At 37.3% G+C, this 19,775-nt stretch overlaps 1 long non-coding RNA gene across 1 annotated transcript in view; it reads right to left on the bottom strand.

The window, feature by feature from the left end:
• Positions 1 to 19,775, bottom strand: part of LOC129398176 (uncharacterized) — a 526,729-nt gene that overhangs the window by 380,582 nt on the left and 126,372 nt on the right. The gene's annotated exons all lie outside the window — the stretch shown is intronic.

Here is a 19,775-nt window from a genome sequence, read left to right as displayed (position 1 = left end):
TAAGTGAGCTTTATCACTGGAAGTCACTTCTAATGTTTTGAAAGAGTAGATAAGGAGAAAGTCAAAAAATTTTTTTAAGAGTTAAGCAAGCAAAGGTAAATTTGGAGGAAAATGTGACAAGAAGATTACTCAGATACACGGAGAGATCAAACAGTTAGGACAGAATCAATTTTTCTTGTTTTATAACCACAAGGCTATTTAAACTGACAATAATACCACCAAAACAGATCACTAAGAAATGTCACAGAAGACAGCATCCGACATGACTCTTGTTAGACTAGCTCAAAGCCGATGTGAAAGCAGAACAGCTGAACGATAATGAAATACAGTCTAGCTTGTAATTAAGTAAAAATCATAAAGGCCCAGAGACCAAAAAGCATCTCAAATGGAATTTTTTCAGTACCTTGTATTTAACTGCCTGAAACTATTTTTTAAGAACCATACTTGCAGTCTTAAACTTTAATGTGCATATAAGTCACCTGGGGAGCTCCTTAAAATGCAGATTCAATTTGGATCCCATAGTACTGGGGCTTGGGATTCTGCATTTTAGGTGACATGATGCAGCTAGTTCAGGATAGCACTGTGGAGTGGCACCTTCAGAGCTAGATATGACCAAATCAAATCCCAGCTTTACTACTTAAAAGCTGTATGTCATTGGCCGAGTCCCTTAACATCTCAGACCTTCAGTTACCTTGTGGCAGGCCAGGTCTCACTAACAACTGTTTCAGTACTGACTGAGTGCTTAAGTTAAATATTAAAAGCCAGTGACCTTATACAAAGGCTGAGATGTAACAAAAGCCCGTCAAGAGTTTTGCCTAGGCCTTTCCTGGGCCTTATATCATGACAAAATAACAAAAGAATTCTTAACAGGACCCATTTAGGATGAAACAAGTTTTATTGTGAGTCTGAAGAAACTCCCCAGGCTTCCACAAACAGGTTTATTGGGGGTCTGAAGGAACTCCTCAAACCTCCGTGATTTAGCAAGAGACAAGATAAGGGTAATCACCCTAGCACCTCGACCCATTTAGATTAAATAAATTTACTGAGCCTCCAGAGGAAGGTCTTCAGAAATCAGACCTTAGTTATAGATTAAAAGAAGTTAATCACTTACATCTTTAGATGAATGCACAACTACACATAGACGTATAGCTTAGAAGGTATATAAGCTCTGGAAAACTGTAATTTTGAGTTGATCTGGTATAATTTCCAGGCCTTCTCCCTGTAACAAGTTACAGAAATAAAAACTCTCTTCCTCCCCAGTTCATCTGCATCTCGTTGTTGGGCCACAAGAAATAGCAGCCCGACCCTCAGTTTGGTCCGGGAACAACCTCATCATTTGCATGACAATGACAGTATCTACCCTGCACAGTCCTTGGAAGGACTTAAAAACCTCCTAAGGTTTTTGACCATGATAAGAGCATGGTCAAATAATGCCCTACATAAATATTCTTTGTTTTGGCTGTCTTTGTTATAACAGAACATTGCCTTTGGATTTGGAATGTTATAATTTGGATGTAAGTAGAAAAATAAGCGAAATGAAAACCCAGATTATATGAAATGAATTTTAATGTTAAAGTCTGATGTGGATGTTTTTGTTTGTGCACATGTATGCATGTGTAAGTGAAGCTACACTTAAAAGTTTCACACCCTTTGTACTGATTACTATATAACCAAAATCTGGGATATTTTCCCTCATTTTTATCTAACAACCAAGAATCTTTATGTAAGGTAAAATGATCAAGGCCTGGAGAATAAATGAGAAAAAAAAATGGGTTCACATTTGAAAGAAAAGACAGGCAGCAGAGGTAAGCAATCCAACAGTATTTTCAAACCTCTGGTTACTTTGCATGGCTGTTGAATCTAAATTCTCATCTTTAGTCTTAAAAAAAAAAGAGTAGTGGAAAACTAATATAAAATGGGGCTTGTCACCTCAAATTCTTTGTAGGATCAGGGAAAGTGTAAACATATAAATAAATAAAATTTCTAAAATTCCATGAAACTATATTAATAGTTTAGGCAACTTAATTAAGAAATGTGTTAGTAATAACCAGAAAGCTGTTATGAAAAAAAGCTTTCTCACAGAACTCATGACAAATTTTTACTGGTTTTTCAATTGATTTTTGACATCAGGTTATATTCAGGGTCTAGGAAAACCTTCTTTTCTGTTTTAAAAAAATCAAGCCTTAGCCTAAAGTATAAAGAAACCTTGGAGAGTTTCATTCTAGTATGCAGAAATGGTGGTATTTTGCTATACCTAAACTATGATGAAATCTCTGAAACTGCATAGCCAGAAGCAAAACCTTCAGGAGACTAATAACACTTTAACATTTCCAGTTCACATGTGAATGTTAATTCCACTCTCTGAAGAGTACCACCAAAATGGCATTCATTAAGATTAAAGCCATACTACTATAGAATGGGAAATTTATATGTACGCTTCCTATAAAATGCAAATATTACCAAAGAATGGGTCTCCACTGAGTTCTCTCTATATCTATTCCTTTGCAAAGTTAAATCACACTGGTGAAGCTCTTTCATGAAGGCAATATAAATTTCTTAAGTAGCAGGCACTTGACGCTCTGGTGCCAAGGTAGCCCCTTAGGTTGTTGACAATTACCTGTACCCCTGATGAATGCCCACTCTTAAAGCAAGCACAAGGCCCTGGTAATAGGGGAAGACAGGAGATGTTTTAGAATTTCAGAGCCTGGAAAAATGGAAGCGGCTTCTGCAAAACGAAACTTCTGATTGGGGTTGTCTTGCCCTTGGATCAAACGTCTTACCTGGTTAAGTCCCTTGAAGAATGTGATTTGCAATGGCTTTTTTCCATGATTTGAGAAAAAAAAAGTGTTACATAAAAACCAGAAAATGATAGTGCTGTATTTTTCTCACTGTTTTTTAAAATAATATTTGTAACCGGTTTTCTGATAAACTACTGTACAAGAAAAATAATTTTTTTTTCCTCTGTACTCTCACAATACTTCTGACACCAAATATGTGGGGTTTTTTTCCACACCAAGCAATTCTCTAACTACCCAAACGTCAGCTGGGTGTCCTGCCATTCAATTCAGTACTGACACTATCTACTTGGAGTTAGCATCAAATCCCACATTAAAGGCTCAGTTCCACAAAACTGCCTCCCACTTCGGATACCAAATGCAAGTTCAGGCCTCTAGCACTTCTGACCAACTGGCTATAAATCAGTGGTTACCATGACCACCCTCCTCAGGTTTGATCATTTGTTAGGACTCACAGAATTCAGAGAAACACTTGTTTATGCTTACTTGTGAGACAGACAGGTGGGAAGGGCTTCCTGGAAAAACTGCAGTTGGCCTGCACACTAGGCTGGAACCACGGAAGTTAGTGCCCTTTTCATAGGGGAGGAGCCTGGCCCCTCCTCTTCCTGTGTGGAATCTGGGATTCAACCTGCGAGGCGGGAAGCGCACAGGCAGGAAGCACACTCTCACTTCGCTAAGAGTCTGTTTCCCCTTTTTGCCCAATAAATCCCATTTTTCTCACTCTTCAAATCATCTGTAAGCCTAAATTTTCGTGGCTGTGTGATAACGACCCCCATCTTTAGCTGAACTAAGGAAAAGCCCTGCAACATTTATTATATAATAAAGGATATGATAAAGGGTACAACCAGCCACATGAATAGTTACATAGGATGAGTTACTACTGCAGGGGTTTCTGTCCCCATGGAGTTGGGGTGCATCCACCTCCCAGCACATGAATGTGTTAATTAACACAGAGGCTCTCCAAACCTTGTCTTTAAGGGATTGTTATGGAGGCTTGAACGCATAGGCACAATCTATCATTAACTCAATCTCCAGCCCCCATCTCCTTTCTGGAGAATGTGAAAGTGGGGCTGAAAGTTCCCAGCTTCTAATCATAGCTTGGTCTTTCTGGTGACCAACCTCAACCCTGAAGCTATCTAGGAACCCACCAAGAGTCACCTCACTAGAACAAAAGACACTTCTATCACCCAGAAAATTCCACAGGATTTAGGAATTCTGAATCAGGAACTGAACTGGGGTCAAAGACCAAATATTAGAACAAAAGATGCTCTTAACACTCCTATCTCTTAGGAAATTACAAGGGTTTCATGAACTCTGTGCCAGGAAATGGGGACAAAGACCAAATTTAAATTTCTTATATCACAATATTGCAACTACAATATTCAAGTTTTACACATGAGGAAACTGAGGCACAAGGTAGCTGAAGAGCCTCCATGAGGCCTTACAATGCAATTTGATTCCAGTCTGACTGCTGAGACACTTCTCTCAAACACTACACTCTACTGCCTCTCACTCACTATAGTATTCCTCAGTGTCTGTCACATATCAGTGCTCAATAAATATAAGTGAAATGAATGAGACATTTCATAACCCCTGTAGCCGTCACCTACTAGAAGTGAGGTCTTTGAGGGGAGACACTGTCTTATTCATTTTGTCCTAATCCCCAGTACCTAGCATAATGCCATAGGGTGGATGCTCAAAAGTTGTTTGATGGATGAAAAATGAATAAATGTGTAAATACAGACTCAGATAGCTATAGGTAATATAAACCAGAAGTGGACAAATCACATGGTAAAATAGGAAAGAGTGGGTATAGTTCTCCATCTTCTCGCAATTCCATGTAGTGGTCTAGAATAATGAATGCAATGATCAATTGTATTATTTAGTTTCTCTTATCAAGTTGTTAGTAGGATACAGAATAGAATTGTGAATTCTTGTTTGCAAAAAATCCCCCATTTTTATGATGTATATAATAATGGGTCCCAGAAGAAGAGCTATATTAAAAAACAAAATGAAGACAAGAAAATAACCATATCAAAGATGAATAAAAACTTAGATACACAAGCAGTGCTTCTGTCCAGTAAAGTAGTCTTGGTAGCAGAGGAAAGTAAATACTTTCCCCTGGAGCATAGCAAAAAGCAGCCTGCCACAGCACAAAATTTCATGGAGGTCTCTTTTTTTAATCTTAAAAATTCATCTTTATTTTCATTCTGAGGTATCTCAATTTTTGATTTACCACAAAAATAATGTTTGATTACTTACCATTATGTAAAATGAAAAGACCACCATCTTTTCCTTTAGCATTCAGTACTGTGGAATATGTTAGCCTATTTGAGAAATCAGGGACCCTATGGTCCCTGGCAAAGACTTTCATTTAGAGGCCTAAATATTTAGAAGCACATTACAAATTCATTAAGTGAGATATAGAGAACCCAAATAAGCATAATGAAATTAGGTTAATTTGGCATGAGAAATAGTATCTGTGCATTCAGCAAATATACTTCCTTAATAACCATACTGAACAACCGTATATAAAGGTAAACAAATACTAAAGCTAGCTATGATAGCTATTACTCAGGCTCAGAAATATTTGTTTCTCCTATGCAACATGGGTAGATTAAACTTCCCTGGGTCCCTAAATCTGGCCATGGTGTGTTATTTGTGAGGTGAATAGAATGTTAGTGGAAGTCACCTGTGTCAATTCCATGTGAAAGCATTAGAGTTAACATGCAATTTACCATGTTCTCTTTTCCCCACCACACTGACTAATAAGGCCACCTGTTCCAAAAAGTGCAGTTCCAGGATAATGCCACCTTCCCCAGCTGGATTGCTGAGTTGTCACACAGAGGCAGTTGTATGGGAGAGTTACTCTGAAGAAGAAATAAACTTTTGCTATGTTAAAGCCACTGAGATGTTGTTACTGCAGCAGAACCTAACCTATCCTGGCTAACACCATCCCAGGTGTTAAACTCAAATAGACCAAGCTACATAAACATTAGATATCCCTATCTTATTTGTGCTTTATTAGTCCAGAGCTACAAGCAACATTCTATAGGCAATATGGTTATTTGTACTCTCTGCCTAACAGTTTTGGCTAAATTTATTCATGAACTGTTTTTTAAAAAAATAAATCTGCCAAAGTGGTTATTCAGCAGCATGTAAACAGTCAATTGGTGCTTTTCTTTTAAAACCGCTTTCACTGGTTGTAAAGAGAAAAACCCGTAGCAGACTATAAAGTTCTCTACTGACATAGATAATATTGGTGAATATGCTACCGTAAATAGTAAAACTATCAGCAAATTACACCATGAAGCAAATACAAACCACCAAAAAATTCACAATAAATTCTTTTAATTATTAACTTTTAATTATTCATTAACTTTTAAAGTTCTGATGTCGTATTATTTAACATCTCAACCAATTTTGAAAGTTATACAAACTTTTTTTTTTTTTTTTACTAGGCTCTATCCATCTGTGCCAGGGTTTCTTAACCTTTGCACTATTAACATTTCAGACTTGATGGTTTTCACTGTGGTAAGGGACTGTCCTGTGCATCCCTGCCCTCTGTACACTAGAAGTCAGTAGCACTTTTGCAATTGTGACAATCAAAAATATCTCCAAACATTGACAAATGTCTAGTGGGGAGGGAGGACGTATCACAAAATTACCCCCAATTGAAAACTACTAACCTATTCCAGAGGTCCACAAAAAATAAAATATGAATTTCATCTGACAGCTCTATTGCTGCCTTACTGAAGTGATTTACAACAGTACATAGAGGTGATATAACAGGACTTTACTTTCATTATTGCACAAAGAAAACACAGTAAGTATCAAAACTTAGATAATAAAAATTTGCAAAACTAACAAAATAATTACTAGAAATCCCATCTTGATTAGCATGTTTATAGGCATGTCTTTCTGGATTCATTCATTCAACAGCTAGTTATTGAATAACTGCTTCATGTTGGGCACTGTATATATACCAGAGATAAGAGTGTTAAGCCAGACAGACAAGATTCCAGCCTTCCTGGAGCTTACAGCCTCATGGGAGAAACAGATTCAGAGCCTTAAATACCAATTGCAAATGAAGATGTGTCATAAAGAAAAGTGCAGGTGCCTATGATACCACAGCACTGGGACTGGTTTAAGTGTGGCATCTTTGAAGAACTGTCGTCTTAATTGAATAGAAAGCTATGTCTAACTAGTTGGCACTCAAGTAGTACTTACTAACCACCAGGCATTTTTCTCACATTCTATTTTTTAAAACTCATTTAATCCTCTCAACAACTGCATGAGATAACTATAATTATTACAAAAATAATTAATTTAGTAATTATTTCTGAAATAAAATAACTGAAAATGAATACAGAGAGACCAGGTGCCTTTTCCTAGATCACAAAGCTAGTGTGTGGAAGAGGCAAAATTTGAACTGGTTCATGTTCCTAAGGACTAACCCATCAGCCTTCCACCCCCAACGTGAGCCAATCCCAGCAGAAGGAAGCAGTGTTGTCCTGTCCTGTTCACTTTGTCCACAGGCTGGCAGAGAGTGTGTTTCTCTGTTTCCCTGGCAAGGAGGAGTGACCTTCCAGTCACCGAGGAGAGAGTACTGAAATCCACCTCATTATATATTTATGGTAGTTTCCTAGTTAAATGCAGCCTCCTTAAATTCTTTCTTGGGAGGAGATGAGGTATGCATTATTTATAAATTATTTACTTATTGTGGGAATTAAGCAACAGAACACTCTGACACTATAATTGAAGAGAGGTAGGAGGTTCCAAAAGGCTGAATTCACAACAGCAAATTGTTCAAATACATATTTTTGATTAGTCAGGAGTTTCGACAGAATTTCCAGGCTAACAAGCTAATATGCTCTCATCTGAAATGAATACTTTCATTCAGCATCTATATGTTGTACATGTGTGTTTGCAATGAGCTGGAGTGAAATCTCCTCACGAGAATTATTTCTAATATCCTAAATGATCTAAATCCCACACTAGCTATGGTGATGATGATTAATCATATAAGTCTTATACATTATATAACTATGATAAAAAGGATTTCAATACTTCTGAAAATGTTCTTTTTATTGCTGTTCTTTTTTGAGGTACTGTTGGTTTGATTTTTACATGACCATATTATATAGAAATTCTAAATGTTTCTAAAGGGAATAATGAAGTGACTTTTGATTTTTAACTCACTTCCTATAAGGATGATGCCTCTTTTCAGAATTTATGATGTATATAATTATCTCAGTTGGTTAGAATGGCTTTGAGCCACATATCACTTTGCCCTGTGGACATAGCTGCTTTGGGTCCCTCAACATAATCTATTATCAAATTTTTAAAAAGACCCAAAGACATTAGGGACTAACAATTTTATCTTCTTATGTGATGCACCTTTCAGACAGCAGAATCACAGGGAGTGGGGTACTCTGATTAATTCCATATTCTAGATAATTGACAATTATCTAGGAAAGCCTTAGCATCTCATTTCTATAGGTGAAAATATTTGCAACATGTATCTGTACATGTTTGTGTTTTTGTAAGTAATACTTAAATGTCAGTGTGTGATGGTTAATTTTACACATATGTGTCAACTTGACTGGGCCACAGGATGCCAGATATCTGATTAAATATTATCTCTGGATGTATCTGTGAAGGTGTTTCAGAAAGATTCGCATTTGGATAGGTGGACTAAGTAAAGCAGATGACCCTCCCTAACGTGGGAGGGCTTCATCCCATCCATCCAGGTGTTGAGTAGAACAAAAAGGAGGAGAAAGGTTGGATTTGCTCTCTCTGCCTAGCTTTTGAGCTGGGACATCAATCTTCTCCTGCCTTCAACACTCTTGGTTCTCAAACCTTGCGACTGGGAATAATATCTACACCATTGGTTCTCTGGCTCTCAGGTCTTTGAATTACATCACAGGCTTTCTTGGGTCTCCAGTTTGTAGACAGCAGATCTGGAACTACTTGACCTCCATAATTCACAAGAGGCAATACCCTATAATAAATGTCTTTATATGTGGTGTGTGTGTGTATGTGTGTGTGTGTAAAGGTTCTGGAGAATGGTGACTAATATACCATGTGGGAATGGATGATGGATGTCCCCATGATATGGGGACAAAGGATCATAGCATGGCAATTTAAGATAATTTTACAATATTGCAAATGGAAGTGTCAGAATAGCACAAGATTGAGTTGAATGTGTACACATCTCAGGATATTCACTGACAATTGCTTTAAAAAATACTAATGTCAATTTATTCTGTTATCACTTGCCTCATTAATCAAAAAGTGAACTGCAAAAGAAAATGGGCTTGATTCTGTTCAACTGTTATGGCATGATGAACAACTGGGAGGCACAAAAAGAATTTGTTTGATAATTTAATTCCCATGATAGTTTTTTTTTATTTCCCCCAACCAGAAAAAAAATCTTTACTTTCTATTACTATTGTTGTAATTATCAGCTGTTTTGAAAATCACACAATAATATCTACTATAATTCTAATATTGTCTAAGTGTATTATTGGTGATTTATCAGCCAATTAAGAAGAAGCAATACATTAGATTAAAAAGTGGTGTATGTGTATGTGTTTGTATTTTTAAACCACCTCACATGTGCTGCTTAAACCTAAGTCTTTTTGAAATTTTTGACAGGATTCTCTCTTGCCTTTATCCTTCTGAGTATTGTTTTTCTTTTAAAAGAAAAGGTATTGAGTAATTTTCCTGTAACTAACAAAAAATGTTAGTTCCCTTTTTACTATTGTTTTGTAACCATTTCCTACCTATATATTACAGAAGTGACTTTCCAACTCAAAGGGCATTGTCATGTTTATAATTACCCCCTTAATTCATAAAATACGATGTAGGCATTACATATTCTTTAGCCCAGTGGTTCTTAAAGTCTTGCCCCAGACTGCCAGCATCAGCACCACCTAAGAACTTGTTAAAGTACACATTTTCAGGCCCCATCCCATCCTGCTAATTCAGAAACTCTGGGGATGAGCCCAGCAATGTGCTACACCAAGTCCTCCAGGTGATTCTGATGCATCCTCAATTTTAAGAACCTCTGCTTTAGACTGAAGAATATTTTGAAAGTAAGGGGACTTACCCAAAGTTTTTCTTAGGTTGAGAGCTACCTTAAGACAGGTGCTCCCCACTTTCAATGTCCAGTTTCTACAGACTAACTCTCTGCTTTCTACTTTTTGAAACAACAGCATTGACCTCCCACCAATAAAATGGTCAGTGATTCCATTTAGTTTTATATTAAAACATTATAAATTCCTTCTAATTTCATACAGAAGGGATACCCAGATATTTTCCAGAGTACCTGCTCTTATGGTGTGAATTTTCTCCAATAACCCTGGGATAACTTGGTCATTCCCCCACAGGTATATTCCCTGCAACTAACTCACTGTGGATGCCTCTGCTAGAACCACAGAAGGGCAGTGCTTCTGCCATACCTCAACCTGAGTTTCCCGGTTTGATCAGATTATTTTTAAATACTGCAAACTCATACATGTATTTTTCTCAAAAAGAAATACTAACATTTTACATTGCTTTATGCAAATAATATTGTTATTTCTTGAAAAAGGCAACTGATTTTCCTAACAAAATTGAGAAAGAGCAAAATGCTTTTTTGTATAAAATGAGCTGGAAATTGAGTCAGAAAAGAATTTCTGAAGGTTGCCATTTCAATAAATGTCAAATACTCAGAGTTATAAGCCAGCCAGCTAAGTGTTTTCCTTTCTTAACTGTTCTCCTCTTGCTTGCTAGTTGGAGAGACAGTGGAGGTGGGGAGAAGATGAACAGGCAGGATTCTAGGACTACTGAGAAGGAAAGGCATGAAATCAGGTGGATTTGGGAACTAGAAGGAGATTTATTAATGGCGAAGGGTTCATTATAAGACCAGAAGTAGGCAGGGACTTATCATGAAGGGCAAAGTGAGGATTAGTTCCTAAAAGTGGTCAAAAGCCATTAAAAGATTGTTAAGTCACTGAAATGATCACTCCAGCATTATAGAATGATCACTTTGCCAACAAGTGATAGAAGGATGGATTCTAGAGAGAAAATGCTGAAAAACAACTGCCACAAGGAGAAAGGCGATAAGGACCAAAACTAAATAGCAGTGCCGGTGGAAACAGAAGAAAATGGATTCAATAGCTACATTGGAGGTAGAATAAACAGATCATCCTTTCTACTACATAGGAGGTAGAAGAAACAGATCTTCCATTCTACTATAGAACTCTACTTAAGAAATAACAACCATGTGCCTTACAGCCTGCTGTCAAGAGTCTCTGCACTAAAAAATTAAAAATGCTTACATTTTTAATTAAATCACTCCTGAACACCACACACACACACACACACACACACACACACACACAAATATATGCTTGGGAGGAAAGGGTACACTAACCCACTGTCAAACAAAACCAGACTGTGAAACCCAGTTTATACTCAACTAAAGAAGCACCACTCTGCACACAAATGCATGTGCATGTGCACACATACACACACACACATACACATACACGCATACACATACACACACATCATTAGAATGTGGCCTTAAAATTGAGTCTGTGCATACTGTGGTTTTGTCATTCTCTCTCATCCCCCAACCCCTACTTCCAATCTAGTCCATTCTATAGGTGAGCTACTAGAATTGCTTTCTAAATTGCCCATGCCACCACAGCAAGCATAGATTTTCCAATTCCTTCCAATTTAACTTGAAAAATTCCATTATTACTTTGAGGCAAAGAATTTTCAGTGGACACCTTGTTTTTTCAATCCCTTTGGCTCTTGTCTCCACCCAAGGTTATGTCCTCCATCTTTCCAACTTTTCCATGTCTCCATTCTTCATCTAGCTGTTTGGAGGTTCCCTAGTTGAGGATGGGGCAGTTTCTCTCTATTTGTATTACTGTTCTACACTCCAATTTCTGAGTACTATTTGGGCAGCACTGATAATTGGTTTCTAAGACATGGTTACCATAGTAACACCATTAGATAGTATTATTTTAAAAACAGCAACGAATTAAAAGCCTTCTGTAAGAGAAACAGTGAAAAAAACAGGCAGAGTCCAGTCAAGAACCCAGTTTCTTTGCTGAGTAATTCCCCTCTCCTAAGGACACAATATATTTTAAAAAGCAAGCATTTTCCAAGAGAACATTTCACTGGTTTATTTACTTACTTCATTATGTATTTTTTAGCAGGAAAGGTTTCTGATTTTTTCCATCATTAGACTTTGGTGTGGAAGGAATTGTGTCTGTTCCCCATAATGTTGTTGCTAATCTCTCTGAGCATTCCATTGAGGTCAGCATTGAATTTTGCAGTCCTCAAATCTCTCAGAGAAATTTGTTGAGATTTTCACTATTTTACCTACTCTCTCAGGACCTCATGTACAGATATCCCACTGTGGTAAAAATAATGAAACCCATCAGTCCCCTGGTAGCTGATACTAGTAGCCAGGCTTATGCAAAACTAATTTCTTAAGTTGAAATTGTTTTACTGTATGAGTTATGGTATTATATAATGTAATATTTCTGTCTTGTTTCGATAAAAAATTGTTCCTATTCTTGGCAATTAAAAAAGTTTTATATTAAATTATGGAATTTTCATGGCTTTCAATTTCCTGCTTGCCAATGTTACAGAAAGCCCAATTTAAAATATAAATAAATAAGAGAGTGTTGCATTTTGTACAAGTAGATATTCAGTAATGATCTGAACCTTTTTTCCTTTTAACGTGTATGTCTTTTAAATGCACATGTGATGGATAGCTCCTGCATTTTCATAACATCTAGATTCCGAAGTTCTAAGCAGCAATCAAGGTTGCAGGAGCTGACCTACTGCAATTTTACTACCATGGCAAAATCAGCCCCCTTATTCTAAGCCACACATTTTCAAACGCAGTCTCAGCAGTATACCCTTTTTATGACTCCAGTTTATGCAACTTTTCCTTAGGACCTTAGTTCATCCATATATCTGAGATTCCTAAATTCAGCAAGCTATCAAGTAACAGCATTGCTTTCTTTTTCATCAGTAAAGTATGACTATAGAACAGACCATGAGGAATAAATTGGGGTCACAGAGACATGCCAGTCATGTATCCTCTATGACCTCCATTCAGAAGTTGTGAAAATGTGGAAGCAGACACTTGTACATTTAGAGATATGTACATTTAAAATGAAAAGGAAAAAGAAGAGTTCAAATCATTGCCAAACTAGGGTTCTTTGTGAGTGAAGGGCAAGCGGCCCTAATGAATGCCACAGACCAGGAGCTCACGTTTCACTGCAGAAATTAATAATGAGCCATTTCTAAACAGCACCTCCAAAGGGAATGATTCAAAAGAAGAAAACAAGACTGTATGCATTCTTTTACTCCTGCCAGAAACCCTAAGTCTTATAAATACACCCAGACTTCCAACGAGAACACAACTGAGATTCTCCCACTTAGAGAAAAATCAAACATGGCCATGTGGAAAGGATGAGAGAGAGCCTCCTAATCAGGAATCATAGCACTAGACAGGACTATTCAGGGGTAGAGACAAAGACTATTTTTCAAAAATGTCTTCCTTTGAGCAATTGTGTATCATCTCGGTTGTTATGTTGCCTGGAGCTATAAAACTAATGCACACCAACAAAAATCCTACATATATTGTGAGACTTTTGCATTTCTATCTTTATCCTTGACTAAACATTCAGCAGCAAGTGTCCGTCTGAGTAGAACACTGGGAATATGAGCAGAAGCCCATGATGCATGGTCTAGGGAACAGAAATGTACAGAAGAATTTAATTTAGTCCTTAATGCCAAATAGTTCCCCACCTCCCACATGAAGAACTCTCTGCTAAAAGGTGGTTCGTGGGATACCATGGAGGGTTTCAAGGTAAAGGAGTTACTTATCAAACAGACAAGACAAGAATCCATTCAACCCAGTAATGTGAGAGCTTGGCAATTCGCACATTGACATATAACTCAATGTGTCATAATTTTCAGGGAGCTTATAAAATTCAATTCCATCTTTCGTCAAAGTGTAGTTATTAATGCTTATCACCTAGATGGCCTACAGATGTGTCTTAAGGATTAAAAAGTCACTGAATTTAATTTACATATTTCTCTAAAAACAAGAACTCCTTCTGAAATTAACAGAGAATATAGCTTACTGAAAAAAAGTAGAGTTTTTCAGATACAGATAAATGTTAATCACATTAGCAAACCAAAGGAATTATTTATCTATTTAAGTTAAAATATCTGCCTTGGCCTCAATTTCATAGCACACATAGATATATAATTGGTTGGAATTTTTGATAGAGTAATTCAAATAATTGCTTCAGTTACCTACTATCTTTTATTGCTCATTTGCCCTAAAGGCTGGGAAGAACTTTAAAAATAATATAGCTACCTTTTAATTATTCATGGAAAAAATGTTAACAATGTGACAGTCTTTTTTACTTTCAGACTTTTACTGCCAGGATTAAATGGAGAAATTAACAGAATAATTTGCCCACTACTCTTCTGCTGTATTTGTATTTGTGTTCTTTTGTTTATCATTTTAAACCAAAATATTGTATTACCCACTCCTACCTGATGAAATCGGTAGAGTTTGCCTTACAAATTTAGAAATTTGTATTTCTCTAAGAAATTACATTATCAAATTCCAGCATGAATTGGGAAGTATCTTAATGCTTGTCATCTAGATGGCCTACACATGTGTTTTATCCTACAGGATAAAAAAGGTACTGAATTTAATTTACATCTTTCTCTGAAAATGAGAGAGATCCTTCTGAAATTAACAGATATTATAGCTGAGTTGGTTTTCAGTTGGATGACCGGATTACTGTGTATAAAGTTTTGAATTCCCACACATTTTGTTAAAGTCACTGATAACCAAATAAACTTAACAAACTTCTAAACACACATTAAGATGCCAGAAAAAATACCTGTGGATTATCCATGCAAATGCTACTTTTCCTCAGGGAAGACAATCCAAAATTGACTTAACTGTGTATGGATTGAATACATACTCTGCATGAAAGTCTAATACACTAAATGCTAAAACTTGTTTCCCATTTGAAATCTTTCTGGAAGAAGTAAATCATTGACTTACTCTGCACGAATAGAAAACTGAGTAGACTAAACGCTTATATTAGTCCCATTACCTTTCTTCAACTAGAAGACTTTTGTTTAATTTCATGAAACTATCCCACCTGACTCAACTATGGTTATAGTTTTGATAAATTGTGTTGTCATATTGCAATGAAAGGTTTATAATCAACAATTTTTTTTACTCTTAAAAAAATGAAGATTTTTATTCCATATTTGTAGTAGCAGGTATGTATGTTTGCATCTGAGAACAAAAACTGAGCCAAATAAATAAATTTCCAGAATTGACAAATTAAATGATACATCCGTCCAGACATGGAAACAAATTGTTGAAAACAGTGTTATTTACTACAAAACCACATGCCTCATTTTGCAATGTCTGTACTTGAGGAAGAAAGAAAAAAATGGATGTATTAATTATACATAATGACCTGACACTTTCTGGGTGTTATGATGAAGATGAAGTTTTGAAAGGTTTTCCTGGAGGTTTGCTTCATGCTTCAGATAAATGTGTATTTCTTCATATTTTAGAATTTTTTTAACTTTTAAGAAACAGATATAGTTTCCATTATGTGTAACTTGCCCAGGTGCACTGAGAAGGCCTCACTGAGCTAGGCAAGAGTCAGAACTTCTGGTTCTCAGGAAGGGATCCCCAGTTCAGGTCCACAAGGCAGAAATACGTTATGGCACATATGAATACATTTTGGCACATATGAATACATTTTGGCACATATGAATACACACACATGCACATACATACATATAAAGTATGTATTCCTAAAGTGTATTCCTACCTGTGTGTGTGTGTGTGTGTGTGTGTGTATGCATTTGTGTTGCTTTCAACATCCAAAAGTCAACTTCTGGATTTCTGCAAACAAAAACAGATATTCCCCATTTATTCATGTATACCTATGGTAACCTAATGATTCTGTTTCTCCTTATATTCTAGATAGTAGCTTGTGTCTTGTCAGTGTTTGATATTTCATTCAGAATAACATGAATAACACATTGCAATAATGTTAATGTGTACAGTAAAATTTTGACTACCTATGAGAAGGGGGATGGAAAACCAATAACCTCACATTTGAAAATGGCATTATCCTAAAAGCCCACTTCCAAACATTTTATCAATATTGACCTTTATTTTAAGATGCTTTGGGAATAGCAGCATTAAAAGACAATTACATCTATTTGTACATCTGCTATTTTCAAGGCTGTAAATTCAAACTATTCCAAAGCTTTTTCAATAATCATACATACCAGGTATTTATACAATAAACCAGGCAATCTAAAATCCTTAAATCCTAAGCAATTTCCTTCTTCCTCCTTCTAGTTAAATAGAGAAATGAAAATACTATCTCCTTCCTTGGGGTCTTGTCTCAAATTTCGGTAAGCACATCGTAACTGTAGTGATGGGTGTTCCAGACAGAGATACAGCAATTGACAAAGACAAAGTAATCATTCTGAGTTATCATGGATACTGCAGATTGCCCCCAACATCCTGAAAGTAATTCACTAATAAAGCACATTATAATATACAAGACCCAACTCCCCCCTCTTTTTTTTGCTGAAGTGGTTGTTCTGTTATATGTAATGCTAAAATAATATTGACGTAAACTATGAGGTTGAGATTTCTTCCTTTTTCTTCCCTTAACCCAGAACACCACCTGCACAATTAATTTATCACCAATCACTACAGCTCTCAAAGACCATGACTCCAGGAAAACAGTAGGCCAATCATATACCAGGTGCGCAGGCAGTATATTAACTTCTTTCTTTTGGCCCATCTCTCTCTCATTAATGTCTGAGAGCAGGAACCATGTCTTTCTTTGTTTTATATCTGTAGTATCCAGCAGGGCAGCTGGCACCAAATTGGCATAAAATAACTGCAATTTCAATGAATGAATTTAAATCACTATTTATAGTAATATCTATTGAAACCTATGTAATATCTCAAGTCTTCAAAACCTAAGGAAACAGATATAGTTTCCATTATGTGTAACTTGCCCAGGTGCACTGGGAAGGCCTCATTGAGCTGGGCAAAAGTCAGAACTTCTGGTTCTCAGGAAGGGGTCCCCAGTTCAGGTCCACAAGGCACTGATCCTTTCACCAAGATGGGGAGAGGGCTAGAGGGGGAGGGCAGAAGCCAGTCAGCAGTGTGGCTAATTAGAGAAAAGGAGTCAGGCTGGCAGGACCAAGGGGAAGCAAACAGAAAAAGCAGATAAGCTATAAATCTGCCTTTCTTCGTGGTTCAGGACACCTGGCCCTCCTGCACAAATAAGTCAAAATCTACCTGTGCCCAACTTACCACCAGACCCTCAGCTGATAGAAAAATGCAAGTTAGCTCACTGCAACCTTAACATTATCAGTACCGCACATAGCCCTCTCCAGCACCAGCACCATCATATAAATCCCCTTGCTTTTGTCTCCTTGCAGTCAGCTCCTCTCTTGCTGACTGTATCCTTAAAATGTATTTTTGTACTTTCTCCAATAAATCTGCCTTTCTTTACCTACAACTGTCTTGGTAAATTCCTTTACCACCCACACCACTGGTCCTAGCTAGTTACTATCCACAACTATTGTACAGTGCAAAGAGGAACAGGACATTCCGCCAAGTACAGCTGGCCCAGGAGAGGCTCTTGATCTGGAAAGTCCCACACCTACCCCAAGACGTGCCTATAACTATGTCACTTGGAGACTGAGCAGAGAAGAAAGCCCAGGTTTTTGTTTCTTCACTCCCCCGGGCACAGGGAACAGGGTCCAAGTTATATATTGATTTTTAGATCTGCTGCCCTTTCTGGGTAAGAATCAGAAGTGTATACGTTTTTTCTATTCTTTATCAGGTAAAAAGGTGAGTACCTAGGAAAAATACGTAAAGCTCTACTTTATTTGTCTTCTAACATCACTATCCATGTGTCTCCCAGTTAGTTTATGAGTGAAAGTTCATTGAGAATGAAAAAATTTGCCCAAAATATAAAAAGATGAGGATGGTGGGATTTACAAAAAAGAAAAAATTCACTTCTCAACACTTACTGCAATTATACTGGTTTAACCTGTCATATTGTTCCCAAGAGGCCTGCATTTACATAACTAAAACACACTTCCTTTCAATTTGTTACAAACAAAATACTCAAAATATCACTTTCTTTGACATCTCTATGATTCCTTTGGTAGGTACATGTTTAGGTCACCAATTTTAACCAGAATCTGGTAGCATAAGGCTCTGTCCCAGGCATCAGAAAAAAACACATCTTTTATCTTCTCTTTGAAAATCAACTATTGACAAGATTGTTTATGCTTTTAAAAGCACTAGAATCTGCTGAGGAGCTGTGCCACAAGGGTGTGCATAAATGACACCCCTGAGCTTCCTGCCTGTCAGAACTTAGTAATCTCCTCCTCCTGCCCCGTCACTCCCATGCATTTTGTCAGAAAGAGACAGAGAATCAGGTACAGTCTCTCATTTAAGCAGCAAGGTATAAAAAGCTCTTAGGAGGCCAGGCACGGTGGCTCACTCCTGTAATCCCAGCACTTTGGGATGCTAAAGCAGGAGGATCACTTGAGGCCAGGAGTTTGAGACTAGGGTGGTCAACATAGGGAGACCTTGTCTCTAAAATAAATAAATAAATAAACAAACAAAATGAATTTTTTAAAAAAATTAGCCAGGCATTGTGGTGCCACCTGTGGTCTCAGCTACTTGGGAAGTTGAGGCAGGAGAATCACTGGAGGCTGCAGTAAGCTATGATCAAACCACTGCACCCCAAGCCTGTGCAACAGAGTGAGACCTTGTCTTGAGAAAATAAAAAGCTCTTAGGATGCCTGCTCACTCCCCCGGATTCTAGTGATGTCTCACATTCCCACAACCTATGTTGTTCCACCTGAATAAGACAACCTAATTTGTATTAGTTCCTCATCAGGCTCAAAACCCGCCATTTAGGGGTACTTAGGAGCTCTGTGCCAAATGCTTTACCTAAACTTGATTTTCTAATCTTTACAACCACTTAATGAAGTAGGCGCTGTCGCTGTCGTTATCTCCAGACCATACAAACCTAAACTCAGAGAGTGTATGCATCTTGCCCAAGGACACACCGTAAGCGAGAGAGCTGGGATTCAAACCCAGAACGTTCTGAGCTCTCATCTGGACTGCAACCACTCTGCTCTCAGGCTGCTCCTTAACGCTCTCTCCACCCCCAAATAAAATCATTGCTTCAAAAACACTGAAAGGCCAATCTCACAAGAATGCTTTTCTTTTTAAAAATTGATTTGCTGTATTACACACTACTACGTGCTCTCTTATATTTAAGCAGTTATGTGTTTTTTTAAAGGGTACACACTGGATTAAAAATATGAGTTAGGCATTTATGTTGAGAGCATAATTAATAACTTCAGTTAATTGGTATTGCAACGCTGACTACTCCGTCTGAGGGCTATTAAATCACCAGAGGTCTGAACTGCATCCTTGGGAAGTCTGCGCCCCTCCCCGCAGCGTTCCTCCGCCATCTAGAGGCGCGGCTCTGAAGCGAAGTGTTCAGCGCTGAGCTCTGAAATGCATCCCCGAGCCACTAACCAGTTCTGAGGTTTTCAGTCTTCTTTTCTCTTCCTTTAAAAACAAAGTTGCTTTCTTCATAAATCTTCAAACAATGCTATCAAAGACCAATTGTATTAAATAAAATATGATGTTGGCATTTTTATGGTAATAAGTTTGAGAATGGCAATCATGAGAAAAAATAGCTCATTAAAGACCTCTGTTGTTGGCATTTTAGGAATACCTGCGTACTGTCTACACACAGCGATCAATCACCAGATTATGAGAGCAGTGATTCATCTCTCCTTGAATTTGTCCAATATTTGAATATTCATCATATAAGTTGCTTGATG

This window comes from Pan paniscus, chromosome 6 (assembly GCF_029289425.2).
Source record: "Pan paniscus chromosome 6, NHGRI_mPanPan1-v2.0_pri, whole genome shotgun sequence".
NCBI lineage: Eukaryota > Metazoa > Chordata > Mammalia > Primates > Hominidae > Pan > Pan paniscus.
This window is presented reverse-complemented; position numbering and strand designations above follow the sequence as displayed.